This window comes from Apodemus sylvaticus, chromosome X (genome assembly GCF_947179515.1).
Source record: "Apodemus sylvaticus chromosome X, mApoSyl1.1, whole genome shotgun sequence".
NCBI lineage: Eukaryota > Metazoa > Chordata > Mammalia > Rodentia > Muridae > Apodemus > Apodemus sylvaticus.
This window is the reverse complement of record NC_067495.1, coordinates 89,949,607-89,976,553: the sequence shown is the minus strand read 5'-3', so window position 1 is coordinate 89,976,553 and position 26,947 is coordinate 89,949,607. Positions and strand designations below refer to the sequence as shown.

The following is a 26,947-nucleotide window of genomic DNA, read 5'->3' as shown; positions in this document are numbered from 1 at the left end:
ATTTTCGAATGTTAAACTACATTCTATTAGAAAGTAAAATCACAATTGGTCAGGATACACAATTCTTTCTAAATGTTATTAGCTTTTTCTGATATTCTAACTCTATTTTTTTCTATAAGTTCATGAGAGACATTGGTGTCTTGTTTCCTTTTATTTTAACTGCCTTTCTCTAGTTTTGGTACCAGAGTAATACTGACTTCATAAAATGAGTTAAGCAGTGTTTCTTCTTACTTATTTCAAATAAGAGTCTTTATTGTTGAGTAAAATGTCAAGTGCTGTCTTTACATCGTTGAGTCTGATAAGGTCTCAAGGGTCTAACTGTGCATTCCCTTCTCATCACTTGGCCCCTGCAAATAGGAAGAATTTCCCCAACTGGTTAGTTTCCTTATAGGTAAGAACAGCCTCTGGAAACAATATCTTAGAGCTTCAGAGTCCAAGTCCTGATAGTCTCTGAAATACAGAGACATCTCAACTTGCAAAGAAATTCTCAATAAATCTATCAGGCATTGAAAATTCCATAAGCCAAAATGCATCTCATGGAAGTGCAGTAGATAGCACCATAGCTTAGCAACACAGTACATCACAGTTTCCGTTGTTTTTCTTTATGAAGATGTTACTGAGTGGGAGATAGGGCTCATCAGTACTTCTTCAGATAGTGAGGATATACCATGTCACATATCGTTAGCCCAGATGAAAATAGACTTTTAAATTTCAAACCATAATTTCTATCTAATATGCAGGGATAGACATGTATGTTTGATAATGAGTCATCATAATTCTGGCACATACATATTTAAAGAAGCAATAACATCTATATAAAAAATGAGAGCAACTTGAACTTTTGGTATGTGGGAACCACTTCTTCCATTTTGTTCATTGTATTTAGAAGTATTGCAGTAAAGTATCAGTGTTCTCCTATCCAGTTCTGTGAATATATGTCATGAACAATTGCCACTAATTTCATTTCTCATTATCAGGGATTAAGTATTCAGGTGTATATTACTAATTGAAGGTAGATGAGTTATGTTTTATCAATGGGGTGAATAGCAAACAAAAGTGCCATATAGAATTTTGTTAATTGATATTTAAATATTTGATAGAGGTGCAAAGTTAAACTATCTGATCCTAGATACTTTTAATTTCAGTATAGAACTCAGGCTATATTTGAAATCACAATACTCCAACCTCAACCAGCTGAGTGAAGACTTATTTTTCAAAACCTCTTAATTTCAAATTCAATTATTGTAATTACTCATTAATATAAAAACTATGATAAGCATTTTATTTTTGTTGAGATTCAGTATTATATAATTTTCAATGAGTTGGTGCATATGTTTTACATTTTTTAATTTAAAATTTTAAAATCATTCATACTTTTCTTTTTTTGTTTTTTATTTTTTTAATATTTTTATTTTCTATATTCTTTGTTTACATTCCAAATGATTTCCCCTTTCCCGGATCCCCCCTCCCCAAATGTCCCATAAACCTTCTTCTCTCCATCCATTCTACAATCACCTCCCTCCTTTTTTTCTCTGTCCTTAAATTCCCCTCCAATGCTAGATCAATCCGTTCCAGGATCAGGACCTTCTCCATACTTCTTCATGGGAGTCATTCGTTATGCAATTTGTGCCTTGGGTATTCAGGGCTTCTGGGCTAAATAACATCCATTTATCAGAGATTGCATTCCATGTGTATTCTTTTGTGACTGGGTTATCTCACTTAGGATGATATTTTCCAGATCAAACATTTTGCCTAAAAATTTTGTGAATTCATTATTTCTAATTGCTGAGTAGTATTCCATTGTGTAAATATACCACATTTTCTGTATTCATTCCTCCTTTGAGGGGCATCTGGGTTCTTTCCAGCTTCTGGCTATTATAAAGAAGACTGCTATGAACATAATGGAGCATGTGTCTTTATTGCATGCTGGGGAATCCTTTGGGTATATGCCCAGGAGAGGTATAACAGTGTCCTCTGGAAGTATCATGTCCAGTTTTCTGAGGAACCTCCAGACAGATTTCCAGAGTGGTTGTACCATCTTACAGCCCCACCAGCAGTGGAGGATTGTTCCTCTTTCTCCACATCCTCGCCAAAACCTGCTGTCTCTTGAGTTTTTGAACTTAGTCATTCTGACTGTTGTAAGGTGAAATTTCAGGGTTGTTTTGATTTGCATTTCCCTAATGACTAATGATATTGAGCACTTCTTAAGGTGCCTCTCGGCCATCCGAATTTCTTCAGGTGAAAATTCTTTGTTTAGATCTGTACCCCATTTTTAATAGGGTTATTTGGTTCCCTGGGGTCTAACTTCTTGAGTTCTTTGTATATATTGGATATTAGCCCTCTAACAGATGTAGGGTTAGTGAATATCCTTTCCAAATTTGATGGATACTGTTTTGTCCTTTTAACAAGTGTCCTTTGCCTTACAGAAACTTTGTAATTTTATGAGGTCCCATTTGTCAATTCTTGATCTTAGAGCATAAGTTATTGGTGATCTGTTCAGGAACTTTTCCCCTATGCCCATGTATTCTAGGTCTTCCCCAGTTTCTTTTCTATTAGTTTCAGGGTGTCTGGTTTTACATGGAGGTCCTTGATCCGCTTGGAGTGAAGTTTAGTACATGGAGATAAGAATGGATCGATTCGCATTCTTCTGCATGCTGACCTCCAATTGAACCAGCACCATTTCTTGAAAAGGCTATCTTTTTTCCACTGGATGTTTTTGGCTCCTTTGTCGAAGATCAAGTGACCATAGGTTAGTGGTTCATTTCTGGATCTTCAATTCTATTCCATAGGTTCACTTGTCTGTCACTGTGCCAATACCATGCAGTTTTTAACACTATTGCTCTGTAGTATTGCTTGAAGTCAGGGATACTGATTCCCCCAGAATGTCTTTTGTTGTTGAGAATAGTTTAGCTATCCTGGGTTTTTTGTTATTCCAGATGAATTTGAGAATTGCTTTTTCTAACTCTGTGAAGAACTGAGTTGGGATTTTGATGGGGATTGCATTGAATCTGTAGGTTGCTTTTGGCAAGATGGCCATTTTAACTATATTAATCCTGCCGATCCATGAGCATGGCAGATTTTTCCACTTTCTAAGGTCTACTTTGCTTTCCTTTTTAAGAGACCTGAAGTTCTTGTCATATAGATCTTTCACTTGTTTGGTTAGAGTCACACCAAGATACTTTATATTGTTTGTGGATATTGTGAAGGGTGTCATTTCCCTAACTTTTTCTCAGTCTGCTTATCCTTTGAGAATAGGAAGGCAACTGATTTGCTTGAGTTGATTTTATAACCAGCCATTTTGCTGAAGTTGTTTATCAGCTGTAGGAGTTCTCTGGTGGAGTTTTTCTTGTCACTTAAGTAGACTATCATGTCATCTGCAAATAGTGATAATTGCCAGCCGAATCCAAGAACACATCAAACGATCATCCAGTATGATAGAGTAGGCTTTATCCCAGGGATGCAGGGTTGGTTCAATATTCAGAAATCCATCAATGCAATCCACTACATAAACAAACTCAAAGAAAAAACCACATGGTCATTTCATTGGATGCTGAAAAAGCATTTGACAAAATTCAGCATCCTTTCATGCTTAAAGTCTTGGAAAGAACAGTAATTCAAGGCCCATACCTAAACATAGTAAAAGCAATATACAGCAAACCGGTAGCCAGCATCAAACTAAATGGAGAGAAACTTGAAGCAATCCCACTAAAATCAGGGACTAGACAGGGCTGTCCCCTTTCTCCTTATCTTTTCAATATTGTACTTGAGGTACTAGCTCGGGCAATTCGACAACATAAGGAGGTAAAAGGGATACAAATTGGAAAGGAAGAAGTCAAACTATCATTATTAAAATGGCCATTTTGCCAAAAGCAATATACAGATTCAATTCAATACCCATCAAAATCCCAACTCAATTCTTCACAGAGTTAGAAACAGCAATTATCCAATTCATCTGGAATAACAAAAAACCCAGGATAGCTAAAACTATTCTCAGCAACAAAAGAAATTCTGGGGGAATCAGTATCCCTGACCTCAAGCAATACTACAGAGCAATAGTGTTAAAAACTGCATGGTATTGGTACAGTGACAGGCGGGCAGATCAATGGAACAGGATTGAAGATCCAGAAATGAACCCACACACCTATGGCCACTTGATCCTCGACAAAGGGGCTGAAAACATCCAATGGAATAAAGATAGCCTTTTCAACAAACGGTGCTGGTTCAACAGGAGGTCAGCATGCAGAAGAATGCAAATTGATCCATCCTTGTATCCTTGTACTAAGCTCAAATTCAAATGGATCAAGGACCTCCACATAAAGCCAGACACTCTGAAGCTAATAGAAAAGAAACTGGGGAAGACCCTTGAGGATATCGGTATAGGGAGAAAGTTTCTGAACAGAACACCAATAGCATATGCTCTAAGATCAAGAATTGACAAATGGGACTTCATAAAATTACAAAGTTTCTGTAAGGCAAAGGACACCATCAAAAGGACAAATCGGCAACCATCAAATTGGGAAAAGATCTTCACCAATCCTACATCAGATAGAGGGCTAATATCCAATATATATAAAGAACTCAAGAAGTTAGACTCCAGAAAACCAAACAACCCTATTAAAAAATGGGGTACAGAGTTAAACAAAGAATTCTCACCTGAAGAACTTCGGATGGCAGAGAAGCATCTTAAAAAATGCTCAACTTCATAAGTCATTAGGGAAATGCAAATCAAAACAACCCTGAGATTTCACCTTACACCAGTCAGAATGGCTAAGATTAAAAATTCAAGACACAGCAGGTGTTGGTGAGGATGTGGAGAAAGAGGAACACTCCTCCACTGCTGGTGGGGTTGCAAATTGGTACAACCACTCTGGAAATCAGTCTGGCGGTTCCTCCGAAAACTGGGCACCTCACTTCCAGAAGATCTTGCTATACCACTCCTGGGCATAAACCCAAAAGATTCCCCAGCATGTAATAAAGATACATGTTCCACTATGTTCATAGCAGCCCTATTTATAATTGCCAGAAGTTGGAAAGAACCCAGGTATCCCTCAACAGAAGAGTGGATGCAAGATATGGTATATATACACATTGGAGTACTATTCAGCCATTAGAAAAATGAATTCATGAAATTCTTAGGCAAATGGATGGAGCTGGAGAATATCATACTAAGTTAGGTAACCCAGACTCAAAAGATGAATCATGGTATGCACTCACTAATAAGTGGATATTAACCTAGAAAACTGGAATACCCAAAACATAATCCACACATCAAATGAGGTACAAGAAGAACGGAGGAGTGGTCCCTTGTTCTGAAAAGACTCAGTGAAGCAGTATAGAGCAAAATCAGAACAGGGAAGTGGGAAGGGTTGGGTGGGAAAACAGGGGGAGGGAAGGGGACTGATGGGACATTCCGGGAGTGGGGGTCCAGAGAAGGGGAAATCATTTGAAATGTAAATAAATATATAAATAAATTTTAAAAAAGTAGTTTATTAAGTATTTTTGCATCAATATTCATAAGAGAAATTGGCCTGAAGTTCTCTTTCTTTGTGGATCTTTGTGTGGTTTTGGTATCAGCGTAATTGTGGCTTCATAGAAGGAGTTGGGTAGAGTTCCTTCTGTTTCTATTTTGTGGAATAGTTTGAAGAGTATTGGTGTAGGTCTTCTATGAAGGTCTGATAGAATTCTGCACTGAAGCCATCTGGTCCCGTGCTCTTTTTGGTTGGGAGACTTTCTATGACACTTTTTATTTCTTCAGGTGTTATGGGACTGTTTAGTTGATCTATTTGATCCTGATTTAGTTTTGGTGTCAGATATCTGTCTAGGAAACTGTCCATTTCCTCCAGATTGTCCAGTTGTGTTGAGTATAGGCTTTTGTAGTAGAATCTAATGATTTTTTGAATTTCCTCAGTTTCTGTTGTTATATCTCCCTTTTCATTTCTAAGTTTGTTAATTTGGATACTTTCTCTGTGCCCTTTGGTCAGTCTGGCTAAGGGTTTATCTATCTTGTTGATTTTCTCAAAGAACCAGCTCCTGGTTTTGTTGATTTTTTGTATGGTTCTCTTTGTTTCTCCTTGATTTATTTCGGCCCTGAGTTTGATGATTTCCTGCCTTCTACTCCTTCTGGGTGAAATACCTTCTTTTTGTTCCAGGGCGTTCAGGTGTGTCATTAAGCTGTTAGTGTATGCTCTCTCCATTTTCTTTTTGGAGGCACTCAGGGCTATGAGTTTTCCTCTTAGCACTGCTTTCATTGTGTCCCATAGATTTGGGTATGTTGTGTCTTATTTTCATTAAGTTCTAAAAAGTCTTTAATTTATTTCTTTATTTCTTCCTTGACCAATTTATCATTGAGTAGAATATTGTTCAGTTTCCATATGTATGTGGGTTTTCTGTTGTTTTTGTTGCTATCGAAGACCACTTTTACTCCATAGTGATCTGATAGGAGGCATGGGATTTGTTCGATCTTCTTATATTTGTTGAGGTCTGTCTTGTGACCAATTATATGGTCGATTTTGTAGAAGGTACCATGAGGTGCTGAGAAAAAGGTATATTCTTTTGCTTTAGGATAGAATGTTTTATATACATACATACATACATATATATATATATATATATATATATATATATATATATATATATATATATATATATATATATATGTTAAATCTAATTGTCCAAAGCTTCAATTAGTTTCATTGTGTCCCTGTTCAGTTTCTGTTTTCCTGATCAGTCCATTGAGGAAAGTGCAGTGTTGAAGTCACCCACAATTATTGTGTTAGGTGCAATGTGTGCTTTAGCTTTAATAAAGTTTCTTTTATGAATGTGGGTGCCCTTGCATTTGGACCATAGATGTTCAGGATTGAAAGTTATTCTTGTTGTATTTTTCCTTTGACCGGCAAGAACTGTCCCTCAGAGTCTCTTTTGATGACTTTTGGTTGAAAGTCAATTTTATCTGATATTAGAATGGCTATTCTGGATCGTTTCCCGAGACCATTGGCTTGTAAAATTGTCTTCCCTCTGCCCGTTCCCCAATCAACCCCCTCCCAATTCTCTGTCCTGGTACTCCCCTACAATGCTTCATCAAGCCTTTCCAGGACCAGGGCCCTCTCCTTCCTTCTTCTTGGGAATGATTTGATATGTGAGTTGTGTCTTGGGTATTCAGAGCTTCTGGGCTAATATCCACTTATCAGTGGATTTTCATATGTGTTCTTTGGTGAATGAGTTACCTCACTTAGGATGATACTATCCAGTTCCGTTCTTTGCCTAAGTATTTCATGAATTCATTGGTTTTAATTGCTGAGCTGTATTCCATTTTATAAATACACCATATTTTCTATATCCATTCCTCCAGTGAGGGACATCTGGGTTCTTTCCAGCTTCTGGCTATTATAAATAAGGCTGCTATGAGCACAGAGGAGCATGTGTCTTTATTGCATGCCTGGGAGTTCTCTGGGTATATACCCAGGAGTGGTATAACAGGGTCCTCTGGAAGTGTCATTCCCAGTTTTCTGAGGAACTGCAAGACTGATTTCCAGAGTGGTTGTACCATGTTGCAATCCCACCAGCAGTGGATGAGTGTTCTTCTTTCTCCACATCCTCGCCAACACTTGCTGTCTCCTGAGTTTTTAATCTTAGCCATTCTGACTGGTGTGGGTTTTTAATTTTAATTTGTGAATATCTTTCCTTTGGTATGTACAGTGCCCTTAAAGTAAATTGTTTATAGGTCATCAATTAAACTGGTAATGTTATTTTGAACAAATTAAATAAAATTATAATGAACATAAATACATTTTCATTTTATTTTCTCTTCCTGACCTTTCATGGATTTTTTGAACAGAACAATTTAGACAGTTGACTGAGAACCTCTTGTCTCAGAAAGATATTTTCTTACACTCTCAATATTCCTGAATGTCCTTTAGGAATATTTGTCTAGGATTAAAGTTCCATTAGATTTTTCCCCTCCTTTTTGTCATGTCCATTGGTGCTAACCATTGTTCAGGTTTTGTTTTGTAAACAAGAGACCTATGAGTATAGCTTCTGATCCTTCTAGGAAAAACAATCTCAAACCACAATCTGATAATCAGGATTTTACATTTTTTCTGCTATCTTCCAAAGTTATGTCTGACCTTTAGTTGCAGAACTTGTGTTGAATATGTATCAGTAGGAACTGCCTTCTCTCACTCAGCATTTTGATTACTGTAATTTGGTTGCTCCAAATTTAGCTTTTTGTAATGACCTCTATCAGTTGAAAAGATGAGTTTCTCTTATGAGGGGTAAGAACTATACTTGTCCATGGCTACCAGGATAGCTGTTTAAGGTGTTAGTTAGGGAATATGCTATTTTATTAAAGTGATAGCTGAAGTTTCTTTCAAGATCATTGCCTTGAATATCCCTGGATAGTTGGTTCACCTTCCAGAACAAGGCATGATTTCCTCTGGTTGAGGAGATATTAAGCCCAAATATCAAGTTGTTAGCTCTGAGCAGGTTGTTTTTATATATTTAGAATTGGATATGTCATTTTGTAACAAAAATTGAAGAAACTAAGACCATGAATTTGAAAGACAGCAAAGGGTGTAGCTGAGTAGAAACAAACAGAATGTGAGGTGTTCTTGGGGGTCTTATGTAAGTGGAGACATTATTCATTTATTTTACTTCTTTTTACATTCCTGATATAGCAAATGTACTCTCTTCACTTCACAACTTCTTATTTTACTTTAGCTGACTTTCTGTTGACATGGTCTCCTATATTTTAATAGTATTCATTATACCCAACTGCTTGATCACTTCTGTTTATTTGTATGATTTGAGTCTGTTTAACTTTTGGTTTTTATCCATTAATTGGTGTTCTGAGTTTGGCTTATAACATTTATCACCTAGTAGCTTAATCATTGAAATAGTATACTTTGACACTCAATTCATAGACAAATGATGCTATACATACTTGAAAATATGTACTTATTTTGGTTCTTACAGACATATGCATGCATAATGGAGAATTCAGTGCTTCCTTATATGAAAGATGTTTTTGTTGGAAAATCTTTTTCCTTTGAGTGGATGTGAAATTACAAGACAATTGAGATACAAATAGTTTCACTCCTATCATGCTACAAGAAGACATTCTACCTGAAACTCTTCAGCCACTGGGGGGGGGGGGTGGTGGTGGTTCTATGTAGAGTTTAAGAATTTAAATCCTTACTGATGGTAAAAGTATCGAGGTCTTTGATAATGGAAGATTCTAAGACAGTCCCTATCTCTTTTTCTTTCTTTCATCCTATTTATTAAGTAATTTATGTTAAACCCTAATCACAGCTTCCCATCCCACCTCTCCTCTCAATTCCTCCCTTTCATCACCCCCTCCTCTTTAGTCCTTCTCCTCCTATTCTGCTCAGAAAATGGGCAGCCTCCCCTTGGTATTAGCTACTCTTGACTAGAAATTATGTCCACAGAAATGTTTCCTATCACTATATATATATATATATATATATATATATATATATATATATATATATATATATATATATATATATAGTGATATAGATAATACCTGTGAAGTTTGCACTGGATTTTGTAATATAGGAATATATTATGGGATGGTGTCCCATGATAGTCTAGGACAGTAATAGAAGAGGTCCTTGCAGCATATGCATCCCACCTATATTATATGAAAACCTAAGACTTTGGAGCAATAAAAAATTTATACCCAGACCATGGGATCATGTAGAGTGATGGTAGATACTGTGTTTTCATTGCAAGATAATCAATGACATGTGAACCAAGTTTTTTAAGCATAGTAACTAAAAACTCATCTTCTAAACCAGTTTCCACAGAAAGAAACACATCCAGAGTGCTTTTTTTCCTAAAATGAATGGAGTATTATTAGATGCAATGCAGTGATGGCTCTAGTACGCACCATGTAGTGGTTTGAATGAGAAATATCCACCATAGTTTCATGCTTTTGCCTGCTGGCTCTTGGCATGCTATTATAGACTCTACCCTCTGCATATATATGTCAAAATAAACTCATTATTCTCTAAATTACTTTATTTATAGTGTTTTATCACAGCAATAAAAAGTAGCCAATATACATGGTGAAGGTGTGGAATGGTCATAACTGAAGCTGCATATTAAGTGGCTTCATATGTTTAGTACATAATTTCTTTCTAGCATATAGAAGTATCTCAAATTTCTAAGCTATAAGGAGTTAAAGTATAGTGAAAGATCCAGAACTTATTGCATACACATTATATGCTACTGATTTGGAAGGAAGGAAAAGGGAAAATGATTGTTATTTACATATGTAATTTAATATGGTAATATCCTTTCTGAGTAGGCTACTTGGTTCATTAGGAACATGCACAAATAAGACTTCTATTGTGGAACTGTAAGATATCAAAGGTATTACAGGAGATCTTGAGGTCCTTTTTGATAAAAGATAGTGGATATTTCCTCAGAGAAAGCCTGCAGAATCCACAGTGGCATCTTTAACTTCACCAAGTCTGATAATCTCTTCTTTCTTTGATTCCTAGATATTTTTTTAGGAGAGAAATGCATGTATTTCTTTTTTTTTATTCGATATAATTTATTTACATTTCAAATGATGTCCCTTTTCTAGCCCCCCCCCCCACTCCCCGAAAGTCCCGTAAGTCCCCTTCTCTTCCCCTGTCCTCCCACCCACCCCTTCCCAACATAACCAAACAGGTGAATAAATTGAAAAAAATTCCAGAATCTAAAAATGGAAATAGAAACAATAAAGAAATCACAAAAGGAGACAACACTAGAGATAGAAAACCTACAAAAGAAATCAGTAGTTACAGATGAAAGCATCACCAACAGAATACAAGAGATAGAAGAGAGAATCTCAGGTGCAGAAGATAACATAGAAAACATTGACACAACCATCAAAGAAAATGCAAAATACTAAATGCTCCTAACACAAAACATCCAGAAAATGAAGGACTCAATGAGAATAGCAAATCTAAGGATAATAGAAGAGAGTAAGATTCCCAACTGTAAGGGCCAGTAAATATCTTCAATACAATTATAGAAGAAAATTTTACTAACCAAACAAAAGAAATGCACATAAACATACAAGAAGCCTACAGAACTCCAAATATGTCAGACCAGAGAAGAAATTCCTCCCATCACGTAGCATTCAAAACTCCAAATGTACAAAAGAAAGAAAGAATAATAAAAGCAGTAAGAGAAAAAGGTAAAGTAATATATAAAAGCATCCGTATCAGAATTATGCCAGACTTGTCAACAGAGACAAACAAAGCTAGAAGATCCTGGGCAGATCTCATACAGATAACACAAATGCCAGCCCAGACTACTATACCCAACAAAACTCTCAATTACCATAGATGGAGAAACTGAGATATTCCATGACAAAACCAAATTTACCCAATGTCTTTCCACAAATCCAGCCCTACAAAAGATAATTGGTAGAAAATGCCAACACAAGGAGGGAAACTACACCCTATAGAACACAAAAAAGTAATCTTCTTTCAACAAACTCAAAAAAGATAGCCACACAAACATAAAAATATAACATCAAAAACAGCAATAAACAACAATCACTATTACTTACTATCTCTTAACATCAATGGACTCAATCCTCTATAGACTAACAGATTGGATTTGTAAACAGAACCTAGAATTTTGCTGCATACAGGAAACATACCTCAGTGACAAATACAAATACTACCTCAGAGTAAAGAGCTGGGGAAAAACAATTTTTGAAGCAAATGGCCCCAAGAAACAACCTAATGTAGCCATTTAGATAAAATCGACTTTCAACCAAAAGTCATCAAAAAAAGATAAGGAAGGACGACACTTCATACTCATCAAAGAAAAAATCTCCAAAGAAGAATTCTCAATTCTCAACATCTATGCTCCAAATACAAGAGTAGCCCCATTCATAAAAGCAACTTTACTAAAGCTGACAGCACACATTGCACCTTACACAATAATAGTGGGAGACTTCAACACACCACTCTCATAAATGGAGAGATCATAGACACACAAAGGACACACTGACACTAACAGAAGTTATGAACAAAATGTATTTAACAGATATCTACAGGCCATTTCATCCTAAATCAAAATAATATACCTTCTTCTCACCACCTCATGGTACATTCTCCAAAATGACCATATATTTGGTCACAAATCAGAAATCAACAGATGAAAGAAGATTGACATAATTCCAAGCCTCCTAATAGATAACTATGCAATAATTCTGGTCTTCAATAGCAACAAAAACAACAGAAATTCCACATACACATGGAAACTGAACAATATTCATTGTAACTTGGCCAAGGAATAACTAAAGAAAGAAATTAAAGCCTTTTTACAATATATTGAAAATAAATGTACAACTTACCCAAACTTATGGGACACAATAAAAGCAGAGCTAAGAGGAAAACTCTGAGTGTCCCCAAAAAGAAACTGGAGTGTGCATACACTAGTAGCTTAACAGCACACTTGAAAGCTCTAGAACAAAAAGAGGCAAATATACCCAAGAGGAGTAGACTGCTCAAAATAATCAAATTCAGGACTGAACTCAATCAAGTAGAAACAAAAGAACTATACAAAGAATCAACAAAACCTTGAGCTCGCTGTTTGAGAAAATAAACAAGGATAAACCCTTAGCCACACTGACCAGAGGACACAGAGACAGTATACAAATTAACAAAATCAAAAATGAAAATGGAGATATAACAACAGAAACTGAGGAAATTCAAAAAAAAAATCAGATCCTGCTACAAAAGCTTTGACTCAACACAACTGGAAAATCTAGATTAAGTGGACAATTTTCTAGACAGATACCAAATACCAAAGTTAAATCAGGATCAGACAAACAATTTAAAAAGTCACATAACCCCTAAATAAATAGAAGGTGTCATTAAAAGTCTCCCAACAACAACAACAATAAAAAAAAAGCCCAAGACTACGGGGTTTAGTGCAAAATTTTATCAGACGTTCAAGGAAAACCTAACACCAATACTCTTCAGTCTATTCCACAAAATAGAATCAGAAGGAACACTACCCAATTCATATATGAAGCCACAGTTACACTGATACCAAAACCTCTCAAAGACCCAACAATGATAGAGAATTTCCGATCTATTTTCCTTATGAAGAGTGATGCAAAAATACTCAATAAATTTTTTGCCAATGAAATCCAAGAACACACCAAAATTATCATTCACCATGATCATGTAGGCTTCATCCCAGGGATGAAGGGATATTTCATTATACAGAAATCCATCAATGTAATCTACTACATAAGCAAACTCAAAGATAAAAACCACATGATTGTTTCAATAGATACTGAAAAACATTTGACAAAATTCAACATCTCTTCATGTTAAAATCAGTAATTCAAGGCCCATACCTAAACATAGTAAAAAGCAATATATAGAAAACCAGTAGCCAATATCAAACTAAATGGAGAGAAACTTGAAGCAATCCCACTAAATTCAGAGTCTAGACAAGGTTGCCCTCTCTTCTTATCTATTCAATATAGTACTTGAAGCTCTAGCTAGAGCAAATAGACAACAAAAGAAGGTCAAAGGAATACAAATTAGAAGGGAAAAATCAAAATAATAATATTTGCAGATAATATGATCATATATTTTCATGACCCAAAAACACCAGAGAACGCCTACAGCTGATAAACAACTTCAGCAATGTGGCTGCATATAAAATTAACTCCAAAAATCATTAGCCTACCTCTACTCAAAGGATAAACAGGCTAAGAAAGATATTAAAAAAAGATACCCTCTACAATACCCACAAACAATATAAATTATCTTGGTGTGATTCTAAGAGAATAAGTGATAGATCTGTATGATAAGAACTTCAAGTCTCTGAAAAGAGGATCAATGAAGACTTTAAAAGGAAAGTTTCCCATGCGCATGGATTAGCAGGATTGCAATCTGCAGATTCAATGCAATATTCATCAAAATTCTGACTCAATTTTTTCATAGAGTTAGAAAGAGCAATTCTCTAATTAATCTGTAATATCAAAAAATAGGATAGCAGAAACTATTCTCAACAATAAAAAACTTCTGGGGTGAATCAGCATCCCTGTCTCAAGCTGTACTAAAAAGCAATTGTGTTAAAACCTGTGTGGTATTGGTACAGTGACAGGTAGGTAGATCAATGGAATAGAACTGATGACTTAGAAATGAACCCACATGCCTATGAACACTTGATCTTTGAGAAAAGTGCTAAAACCATCCTGTGGGAAAAAAGAAAACATTTTCAAAAAATGATGCTGCTTCAACTGCTGTTTATTGTGTAGAAGAATGCAAATTGATCAATTCTTATCTCCCTATACAAAGCTCAAGTCCAAGTGAATCAATGATATCTACATAAAACCAGATACACTGATTCTAATTGAAGAGAAAGTGGGTTAAAGTCTCAGACACTTGGGCATAGGGGGAAAATTTCTGAACAGAACACCAATGGCTTATGCCCTAAGACCAAGAATTTACAAATGGAACCTCATAAAACTGCAAAGATTCTGTGATGCCAAGGACCCTGTCAACAGGACAAAACAGCACAGACTGAGAAAAAAACTTTACCAATCTTATATCTGATAGAGGGTTAATATCCAATATATACAATGAACTCAAGAAGTTAGACTCCAGAGAAACAAATAACCTTGATTAAAGAATGGGGAAGAGTGCTAAACAGAGAATTCTCAACTGAGGAAAGTCAAAGGGCTGAGTAGCATCAAAAGAAATTCAATATTTTTAGTCATCAAGAAAAAAAAAAACACCTAAGTTTCTGCCTCACACCAGTCAGAATGGCTAAGATCAAAAACTCAGGTGATGGCAGATGCTAGCTAGAATGTGGAGAAAGAGGAACATTGTTGGTGGGATTCCAAACTGGTACAACCACTCTGGAAATCAGTCTGAAGGTTCCTCAGGAAATTGGACATAGTACTCTGTGAAGACCCAGCTATACCACTCCTGGGCATATACCTAGAAGTTACTGCAACATATAACAAGGACACATGCTCCACTATGTTTATAACAACCTTATTTATAAAAGCCAGAAGCTGGAAATAAACCATATGACCTTCAATAGAGAAATGAATACAGAAATGTGGTACATTTACACAATGGAATACTACTCAGCGATTAAAAATGATGAGTTGATGAAATTCTTAGGCAAATCGATGGAACTAGAATATATCATGCAGTAGTATAAGGGAATACCAGGACAGGGAAGCAGGAGAAGGTTGATTAGGGCACAATGGTAAGGGTGATGGGTTAGGGAATTTTCGTGGGGGGAACCAGGAAAGGGGACAACATTTGAAATGTAAATTAAGAATATATATAATAAAAAATAAATAAAAGAAAAGAAAATTTCATCATGAGTGAGGTAATCCAATCACAAAAGTCCACACATGATATGCACTCACTGATAAGTGGTTATTACCTCAGAAACTCAGAATAACCAAGATATAATCACAGACCACATGAAGCTCATGAAGAAGGAAGACAAAAGTCTGGATACCTTGGTCTTTCTTAAAAGGGGGCACAAAATACCCATGGGAGGAGATACAGAGAAAAATGTGGGTCAGAGACTGAAGTTAAGATTATCCAGAGTGGGTTGGAGAGATGGCTCAGCCATTAAAGAGTAGGCTCAAAAACATAAAATATAAGACTATCCAGAGACTGCCCCACCTTGAGGATCCATCCCATATACAACTACCAAACTCAGACACTATTATGGATGACAACAAGTGCTTACTAGAAGGAGCCTGATATGTCTGTGTCCTGAGAGGCTCTGCCAGAGCCTTGTAAATACAGAGGTGGATGCCAGCAGCCAACCATTGCACTGAGTGTGGGGTTCCCAATGGAGGAATTAGGAAAAGGACTGAAGGAGCTGAATGTGTTTGCAACCTCATAGGAAGAACAATATTATCAACCAACCAGATTCCTCAGAGCTCCTTTGGACTAAGTTACCAACCAAGGAGTACCTATAGCTCTGGCTGCATATGTAGCAGAGGAAGCCCTTGTCAGGCATCAATGGGAAGAGAGGCCCTTGGTCCTATGAAGGTTTGATAGTTGCCCCAGTGTAAGGCAATTGAAGACTGGAGGCACGAGTGGGTGGGTGAATGGAGGAACACCTTTATAGAAGCAGGGGGAGGGGTGATGGGATTGGGGATTCCAGGAGGGAGGAAACTAGGTAATGGGATAACACTTAAAATGTAAATAAATTAAAGATAAATAAATAAATAAATAAATAAATAAATAAATAAATAAATAAAAATTATAAAAGACAGGATATGCAAAAACTAGAAGGGATAAGATATCTGACTTGCTTTATAATAATATTATTTGATTAGCAATAATTCAGTCTTATAAGTAAGACTTTAGTATGTCCTAAAATATCTAATATTCCTAAAGACTTAACACTGGGGATATAGCTGCAAATTTAAGAATGGTTAGAGATTATCCAAACTATAGTAATAGTAAGTTGATGATTAAATTTTCCATTTTGTATACACCAATAAAATAAATTTTATAGTGCTGCCATGGTATCATTAATATTCCCTTCAACTAAGAAATTATAATAGAATGCTAATTTTAATAATTAAAAAATTGCCATGGTTTCATTAAATTACTTCAATGCAGAGAGGGTAAAATGTGTACCAAGCACAAACTAATTATTTTCATTTTCTAACAAAATTTTATTTGTATCTTTGAAGAGAAATACGTAACTAAGTACAGTTCCATTTTATGTGTTGTTTCATATATAAAGGAAAGTTAATATTATCAAGACTTCAGTTGAAAAAGTAAAGTTTCTTCACATTAATTTTCATGGGGCTTTAGAATGTACTTTTCTTCTAGGTTCACCCTCATAGACTCCTAGTATCCTTTACAGTCCCAAACCTCCTATTTATAGATTTGTCCCCTCTGATTTCCATTCTCACTCTTAGCTCTCCTCAGCTACCCCCTCACACACACCTGATTGTCATCCCTGTTCCCCTCCGTACCCTTTCTCCAAGCCAGTTCCCTCTCTATCCATCTCTCATGAATATTTAGTTTCCCCTTCTGGGTGAGATTCACTCATTTCCCCTGGGGTCTCCTTATTACTTAGTATCTTTGGGTATATAGATTGTACAGCATCATTATCCTGTACTTTCTGGGTGATGCCCACTTATAAGTGAGTACATACAATGCTATCTTGAATGTCTTTCTGTGTCTGTGTTACCTCACTCAGGATGTTATTTTTCTAGTTCAATCCATTTGCCTACACATTTCATGATGTGTTTGCTTTTAATAGCTGGATAATAATCGATTATATAGATGTGCCACATTTTCTTTATCCTTTCTTCTGTTAAGGCACACCTAGGTTGTTTCTAGTTTCTGCCTATTTCAAATAAAGCTGCTAAGAACATAGGGGAACTACTGAGAGACTAAAGTGTCTATCTTTTGTAGCCAGGCAGAACTTCCAGAGGTGGGATGGGGCCATCAATTCACCGACAAAACCTTCAACCCCAAATTTGTCTTGGCCACAAGATTTGCAGGGCTCAAAATGTAGCAGAGTCTGAGGGAAGAGTCAACCAATGACTCCCCCAACTCGATACTCATTCCATGTGAGAAAGCCAACCCCCTGATACTATTAATGATACTTGTTATGCTTACAGACAGGAACCTAACATAACTGTTTCCTGAGAAGCTTCATGTTATAACAATGGATGGAGGCAGAAGCAGAGGTCCACACCCAAACATCAGAGTTCAGGAAGTCTTGAGGAAGAGTGGGGGATAAAATTGTGTCAGCTAAAGGGGCCAAGGACACCACAAGAAGACTCACAGAGTCAACTCATTACGTACCATATGGGCTCACAGATACTTGACCACCAACCAGGGAGTATCCATAGGCTGGACCTAGGCTTCCTCCATATTTGTAGCAATTGTGCAGCTTGACCTTCATGAGCAACCACTAACAAGTAGAGTAGGGACAGTTTAGGTCTCTGTTCCCTGCCATCATCTCTCCTTCCTGGATTTCATGGTTGGTCCTCAGTGGGAGTTATGCTGTGACTAGATGTCCCCAGGGTATGGTGGTACCTAAGAATTCTCTGAGGAGAAGTGGAGGGAGTAATGGGGAGGGGATTTGTAATGTTGGGACTGGGAGGAGAGGAGGGCAGCTATGATCAGGAAGTAAAATAAATTTTAAAAAAATTAAAAGATAATGTACATTTCACAGCATGTGTGTCAAGCTCGACAAGTCATTGGTTGGCCACTCACAATTTCTGTTCTATTTTTATCTGAGTATGTCTTGAAGATAGGACAAATTGTTAAGTGGAAGGTTTTATGGTAGGGTTTGTGTCATCAAACCTCCACCAACATCTTGCCTGGTTACAGGATATGGCCCATTTATGCTTCGAATCTTCCATTGCCAGGTGTCTTAGCTGATAATCCTCATCAATTCCTGGGAGCTTCCATTGCACTAGGTATATAACTCATCTCAAATATTCCCCCTATTCCAGGTGTTTTTCCCAGTACTCTGTCCTCCATCATCCCCAACCTGATCTCTGTGTTCCCATCCCCACTAACCCCAATCCAGCCATAGTAACAGTTCTATTTCCTCTTTTCTGAAAGATGAATGCTTGCCCCCCATGAACATTCCTTGTCACTTACCTTCTCTGGATCTGTGAATTGCTGCATGGTTAGCTACTAATATCCTTCTAATATTCACTCATAAGTGAGTAACATGATGTCCAGCTTGAGACTCATGCTATGAGAGTGAGCCCATCCCTGACAGGACGTAGAATCTGGATAGTCCAGAGATGTAGGACAGAACCAAATATGCCTAGCAAAATAAAATAAAATGATTCCCAATGATAATCTGCTACACTGATAGATGGTTGCCTAGATGAACTGTCATCAAATAGGCTGCATACAGCCATTGATAAAAATAGATGCAGAGACTTACAACCAAATATTAGGCAGAGCTCATGGAATGCTCTAAATGATAGGTTCAGAGGATTGTAGGAGCCAGAGAGTTTAAGAACTCCAGAACAAATTTCACAGAATCATTTAACCTGGACCCATAGGAATACATAGGAGCATATAGGAGGCTGAACAGACAACCAGAAAACCTGCATGGGCCTTACTTTGGACCTCTGAATATATGTTACAGTTGTGGAGCTTGGCGTTACTGTAGAATACCTGACAGTGAGAGTAGAGGCTGTCTCTGTCTCTTTTGCCTGCTTTTGGAACCCATTTCCTCCTACTAGATTGCCTCATCCAGCTTTTATACAAAGAAAGTACCTCTTAATGCAACTTGATATTCCTGTCCTTCTCTGAAGAGAAATGGAGGGAGAAGGTGGAGTGAGGGAAAGAGAAGGACAGGACTGGGAAGAGAGGAAGAAGGGGAAACTACATTTGGTATATAAGAGAGAATACATAAAAAATGAAAACAATGTACATTTCTCCTAGAGCCCTATTCACATGCTCCCCAGGGACTCCTGTGAGTATATTATGCCTTGAAGTTCAGAAAGCACATTAGGGACTCACTTTGGTGCTTTCATTGCACTAAAGCACTACTGATTGCACTGAAGTAATTATTGACTAAATTACCCTAGTATCCTGAAAAATATCACATCTATATAGTCATGTTAAAATATTTACCATTGAGTAATTACAACCCACATTCTATTATATGCACTAATGAGAATTGTGACTAGTAGTGTTGAAGCATGTCTATTGGAAGTTTTTGTTTGAACTAGGTGCTTTAAAATACACACCAATTTTAATGGAGTATGGAACATTGCTTCAAAAATTTCCCAATAATTTCTCACTGTTTCAACTTGTAGCCGAGGACATGCTTGTTCACACGTTTACTTCATTGCCATTGACTTAGTTACTTTAAGGCTTATCATCTATTTCTCTAACACTGAATGTGAAAAATAAGCCAGTGTTGGACAAAAACATACTTAAAGGTTAGACACAATTATACAGTTATAGGTCCTGCCCTAGAAGCATTGCAGGTATGGCTGCTGTGTCACATATGTTTCAGTGGGTGGTAGAGAGGAGAGAGGCAATGTCTGTGCTCAGTGTTCTGACTTATGAAATAGTAGCATAAAATTCCCTGAAAAAAGCAAGCCTGAGACAGCTACCAGTCTGTCACCAGGGAGCTCAGATAAGGTGCTAGCCTGAGAAAACCATAAGTCCAGTGCCATACAAGCCCAGATGTGCTCCCAGGAAGGGGAGGAAGCTGGAGACTACAAGATCCCTGTCTAGGATTAATGACCATGGGCAAGAGTGTGCCTGAGAAAATCGACCCTCATTTGGAGCCACTCAGTCTGCCTGAGTGAGGAGAAAGCTTTAGAGGATCAAAAGGCTAGTGGCAAAAGGCCTGGACAGGCAGCTAGCCTGAGATAATTATCAGTCCAGGACCACACAGGCCAGGGGAGGGGGCAGACACTGACCAAGATGACTCCTGCCTGGTGCTATAATAGACATGTGGGGAACAGAATTCCTGAGACCACTACTAAGAAGGACTCTGCCACTCAGAGAACACGATAGGAACTGCAAATGAGGAAAAGTCAGTGGTGGAGAAATGGAAGACAAAGAGAAAGAGGAGGATATGGGCTCAATGAAGAAATACAGAGCTGGAGACTAGATAGTACTGAGGAACATCCTAAAATGAGTAGACAGTTAATCTACCTGAGATCATGGTGAGGTCCTGGACTGTGTTGTCCCTGGGGTAAAAGTATGGGTCTATGGCCCTGTAGCAGTGGGGGTTTTGTTACCACCAAAGGCCAGGCTGATGTCTTTGGTCTGGGATGCTGCCTGGGGACGTGTTGTTGTCTGAGGGCTGTGCAGAACTAAGCCCACCCCTCACCTGTACATCACCAGAGACCTGGCCATGGGGATATGAGGGCAGGAAAGCTGACCCCAGCCTTAGCTGCAGTACTACAGAGACCAGGTCCCCTGCAAATTGTGGGAATTGAGGGTGAGTAGGCCCCTAAGATATGAGCCTGCCAGAGTTGGCCCACTACTTCTCTCCTGTATGGTGACACAGAAGATGGAGAGATACTCACCTTCCCCCTCCACCTTCATCATCTATGGCAGGTGGAAGCATATGGTCCTGGGATCTTGAAATCAGTAGAGCAATGCCTGTCCCTTATGCTGGAACACTTTGGAGAGCTGGCCATACACATTGCCTAGGCAACATATTAGATCTAGCCCTGGATATGGTGGTAGTGGGTAAACTGTCCTAGAGGTTGTGAAAGCAGGAGAACCAGAGGGCTGACCAGATCAGATACCTTTCTGGCCATATCCAGGGCTTTAAATTGACCTACCTGAAGATTTATCCCATTGATGAACTATAAGAATGTATGAAGGGGCCTGATCCTAAAAATAGAAATAAGGTGATCACAAAGCAACAACAGGATATCTGAGAGGAGTCCCAGTGAGGTTCCAGTATTGATAGAGAAGTGGAAGCCAGAGGCCTTTTATGAGGCCAGCACTCATTGGAATAAACATTTGCAAGCGAAGAAGTATGGACAAAAGTATATATGATGGGAGGCACTGTGACACACTACAACATTCACAATGAGGTATTTTTTCTCTGTTTGGGGGCATTGGAAGGGTGAAGGGTGAGTATAAGGGAAGGGGAAGCCATGTGGGATTGGGGTACATGATGTGAAATTCCTAATAGTAAGGCTTTGCTTCATGATAGCAGTACAGAAGACACTTAATATTGTCCTTGAACTACAAGGTTTGAATTTGCAGTCATGTATGTGATATATGATATATGATACACGATACATGATACATGATGTATGATATATGATGTATGATGTATGATATGTGATATGTGATATATGATATATGATATATGATATATGATACATAATACATGATATATGACATATGACATATGACATATGATGATATATGAGATATGATGATATATACTATATGATGATATATGATATATGAGATATGAGATATGAGATATATGATTGATATGTGATATGTGATATGTGATGTGTGATGTGTGGTATGTAGTACGTGATATGTGATATGTGGTATGTTGTATGTGATATATGATATATGATGATATATGATATATGATGATATGATATGTGATATCTGGTGATATATGATATATGATATATGATGATATATGATATGTGATATGTGGATGTGATATATGATATCTAATATATGATATATCACCAATGATAGTAGAAGCATCTTATATATAAATAATCAAACACTTTATATTTTCATATTTTTATATACATTAAATTCAGCATTTCTAATAATCAAAGAAACCTTGACAAAGGGGCTGAAAACATCCAATGGAAAAAAGATAGCCTTTTCAACAAATGGTGCTGGTTCAACTGGAGGTCAGCATGCAGAAGAATGCGAATTGATCCATCCTTGTCTCCTTGTACTAAGCTCAAATCCAAATGGATCAAGGACCTCCACATAAAGCCAGACACTCTGAAGCTAATAGAAAAGAAACTGGGGAAGACCCTTGAGGACATCGGTACAGGGAGAAACTTTCTGAACAGAACACCAATAGCATATGCTCTAAGATCAAGAATTGACAAATGGTACCTCATAAAATTACAAAGTTTCTGTAAGGCAAAGGACACCATTAAGAGGACAAATCGGCAACCAACAAATTGGGAAAAGATCTTCACCAATCCTACATCAGATAGAGGGCTAATATCCAATATACATAAAGAACTCAAGAAATTAGACTCCAGAAAACCAAATAACCCTATTAAAAATGGGGTACAGAGTTAAACAAATAATTCTCACCTGAAGAACTTTGGATGGCAGAGAAGCATCTTAAAAAATGCACAACTTCATTAGTCATTAGGGAAATGCAAATCAAAACAACCCTAAGATTTCATCTTACACCAGTCAGAATGGCTAAGATTAAAAATTCAGGAGACAGCAGGTGTTGGAGAGGGTGTGGAGAAAGAGGAACACTCCTCCACTGCTGGTGGGGTTGCAAATTGGTACAACCACTCTGGAAATCAGTCTGGCAGTTCCTCTGAAGACTGGGCACCTCACTTCCAGAAGATCCTGCTATACCACTCCTGGGCATATACCCAAAAGATTCCCCAGCATGTAATAAGTATACATGTTCCACTATGTTCATAGCAGCCCTTTTTATAATTGCCAGAAGTTGGAAAGAACCCAGGTATCCCTCAACAGAAGAGTGGATGCAAAAAATGTGGTATATCTACACAATGGAGTACTATTCAGCCATTAGAAACAATGAATTCATGAAATTCTTAGGCAAATGGATGGAGCTGGAGAACATCATACTAAGTGAGGTAACCCAGACTCAAAAGATGAATCATGGTATGAACTCACTAATAAGTGGATATTAACCTAGAAAACTGGAGTACACAAAACATAATCCATACATCAAATGAGGTACAAGAACGAAGGAGTGGCCCCTTGTTCTGGAAAGACTCAGTGAAGCAGTATTCGGCAAAACCAGACCGGGGAAGTGGGAAGGTGTGGGTGGGAGGACAGGGGGAGAGAAGGGGGCTTATGGGACTTTCGTGGAGTGGGGGGCTAGAAAAGGAGAAACCATTGAAAATGTAAATAAAAAATATATCGAATAAAAAAATTAAAAAATTCTGCTTATTAATTATTCCTCACAATTTTTATACTTCGGGTACTACAATAAATGGTCAAAATATGAAGAGATAAATCTTACAATGAACAATAATAGAAGCACAGAATCAGGGGTCTTACAAAAATTATATTGAACTTTATACTGTAAATATTAAAAGTAATAGTAAATAAGACAAATAACAAAGAAGACATGAAAAAGTTGTACATCAAGGTACATTGAATATCTTGCATCAAATCCTACATTGAACCCAGTAAGAAACCGGATGAAGAGCTAAAACATATATATATATATATATATATATATATATATATATATATATATATATATATATATATGTGTGTGTGTGTGTGTGTGTGTGTGTGTGTGTGTGTGTGTTAAATATTTTTTTGTGTGTGTGTGTATGTGTGTGTGTGTGTGTGTGTGTGTGTGTCACACTCTAGTCCCAGGGCATCTAAGCTTTTTCTGATTTTCATTTGCTCATATAAGAATATGATGTTGTACATACATACTCAGACATATATACATACTCATAAATTAAGTCAATATTTTAACAAAAGAAATCTTGTAGTATTTTACTGTAAGATATTAGAAAATGGAAAAATGTCAAATTTTTGTGGTCTCAAGTTAAAAACTAATTTACTCACAAAATATTTGATCAATAAATGACTTATTTGACAGTAGAATCTGAAACTATCAGGATAAATATTCACACATAAAAGTGATATTTCTAAAATTATTTTTCTTTGATAATTTTATACATGTACAAATTTAATCTGGACATATTTTCCTCAATCTCATGACTTCTTCTGTACATGCCATCAACAGTCTTCTTGAAACAATATTCTATTATTTTAAACATTATTTTCAGAATCCAAGTATTTCTGTCTGTATAAACATAAATGAAAACTTATCCAATGGAGCATGGGCAGCCTAACATGAGTGATCTTTCTGTAGAACACTGACTCCTTTTACTTCCAGAATCCTCAACTTCCAATAGCTCCTCACCTAATGTTGAGATGTCTTGAGTCCTGTCCCCATTCATGCTGAAATATTAAATAAATTTATTTGTGTGAAGGTACATGCAGCAACATCCCTGTCATGTACAAATAAATTTTTCCTATTCTCTGTTTACTACACTCTTCCCAGCCCCTGTAATCCTGATCCCTGGCCTTAGGAGAGATATACTACTGATGACCAATTTCAGGGTCATATAGTTCAGCCACTTTTTCTCTGCACTTCTTCCACTTGTGTGTTTCTGTCTTAAACTCTGTTCACTGCAAACAAAAGCTCTTCTATAATAAAAGATGAAATCCACACTAATCTAAAGATTTAGAAATAAGTATTTATGAGGCAGTTGGAGTGCATATTTATTTAGCAAAATAGTAGTATAGATTCTTCCCTAGTAACTTTTGTATTGCTAGTTAGAGATTCTTGGCCAGGTTTCCAATACCAGGTATGTTTCTTCCTTGACAAATACTCCTTAAATCTAATCAGAATGCTGGTAATGATCCCTATGAACTTTATTTATGAATCAGTATATACTGTCATAAACATTCTTATTCTAATCTATAGGTACACAACTGAATAATACTATTGATAACTTTCATCTCTGAAAAATCTGCATACTGCTCTGGAGCACCTAGAACATTAATAAGTAGGGAGAGGATTTCAGTACAGTAGCAATTTAATTTCTCTATATTTTAAGGTGTGAGTGCTATCTACAAAAATGGGGTCTCAACATAAATATATGGTATAAAAGCAAGAATAATTGAAATAGCTTGTATTGCTTGGGACTGGGGGCAGTGGTCAAGGAATTTCCCTGATGCACATAAAAGATATATTCCATATCTTGCACTAGGTTTTTTCTTTGATAATTTATTGCTTCTTGGAGGAATGCATTCTCCCTTCAATCAGTATAATTCACTACAATGTTTTATTTAAAATGTTCCTTGGTAATTTATAAACCAGTGAGTTCTCACATGCCTTTTCCAGAAATGTTTATTGTTAGTTATCCTCCTACTTAGACCCCCTTTTCTGCTTTACCCTCTTATTTAACTTGTTACTTAAAATGTGTGTTATCACATTCCCCTTTCATAACCCCTTTGTGTCTACTATTGTCTTTATTAAGACATTTCTATCCACAGGTTAATGTTCTGTTTCTACTTTCCTAACATCTATAAATGCTATCAAAGTTAAACAAAAATATTAAAAATATTTGCCAATTTTATGAGAAGAATTTTAGAGTAGAAAAACAAGTCAAAAATGATGCTGCAGCAGTACTCAAAGGAACAACAGAGTAGAGACTAAGATCAGTTAGAACTGAAGATAATCAGGCAAAATCAATTCCATTAGGTCCTCCTCATATACAAACCAGGTATAAAAGTTACTGCCCATATTTAAGCTGAAAGTTTCCATTTCAATTGATATAATCAAAAGAAATCATTCACAGATAGTCCCATGGGCATTTTTCATACATGATTCTAATTCCTACAGAGATGACAACTGATATTAGCCATCACAAATATGTATTATTGAAAAAGTACTACTGTGTATAGGGGGCCTCCAGGACAGGGAAGCAGGAGTGGGTGGGTTGATGAGCAGGGGGATGGGAGATGGGTTAGGGGGTTTTCAGAGGGGAAACCAGGAAAGGGGTATCATTTGAGATGTAAATAAAGAAAATATCTAATAAAAAGAAAAAGAAAAAGGACTTCTCAGAATGTACATTTTAAGATATGTGTAAGCAGAGGAGATTTCATGACTGGTAGTACGAGCGGCTTTCTCCTAAAGAGACCACTGAATTTATAATGATTAGTGCAGCTCATCATTCACACTTCAATATGTGTGTAATTTACTGTCTGATGGTGTGGCAAAATATGATGACCAAGAGCAACTTATGAAAGAAAATATTTATTTCTGTTCCAGAAAGAGAATCTATAATGGATCCGGAGGAAGGTCTGCTGGTGGAAGGCAGGGTCAGTGGCAATAGTAGGAATCAGAGAGATAGCATTTTCAATCATAAACAGGAAGGAAGCAGAGGGCAAACTGGAAGTGAAGAAGGAATATAAACTCTCATCTCCACTGTCCCCCACTCAGGTCTTCCAGTAAGGCTTATCCAATAAGCTGCCCCAAAGCTGTGTGAACTGAAAATTAAGTCTTAAAATAGCAGAGGATATAGAGCATATTTCTCTTATAAGCCAGCATAATTTGAATATAATTTGAAAAGCTGTATTTCAATGCATAGATACAATGAATTAAGTTTTAAATCAGTTGTTCATATTTCCTTCAGCTTTAATATGAAGATGTA

General features: G+C 36.9%; 1 non-coding gene across 1 annotated transcript; it reads left to right on the top strand.

Annotated features, from left to right (window-relative positions):
* Positions 1-19,993: 19,993 nt before the first annotated feature.
* Positions 19,994-20,123, top strand: LOC127675938 (small nucleolar RNA SNORA17). Its single transcript, XR_007975610.1, has one exon. It is a non-coding gene; the product is annotated as a small nucleolar RNA SNORA17 (small nucleolar RNA).
* The last annotated feature ends 6,824 nt before the right edge of the window (positions 20,124-26,947 follow it).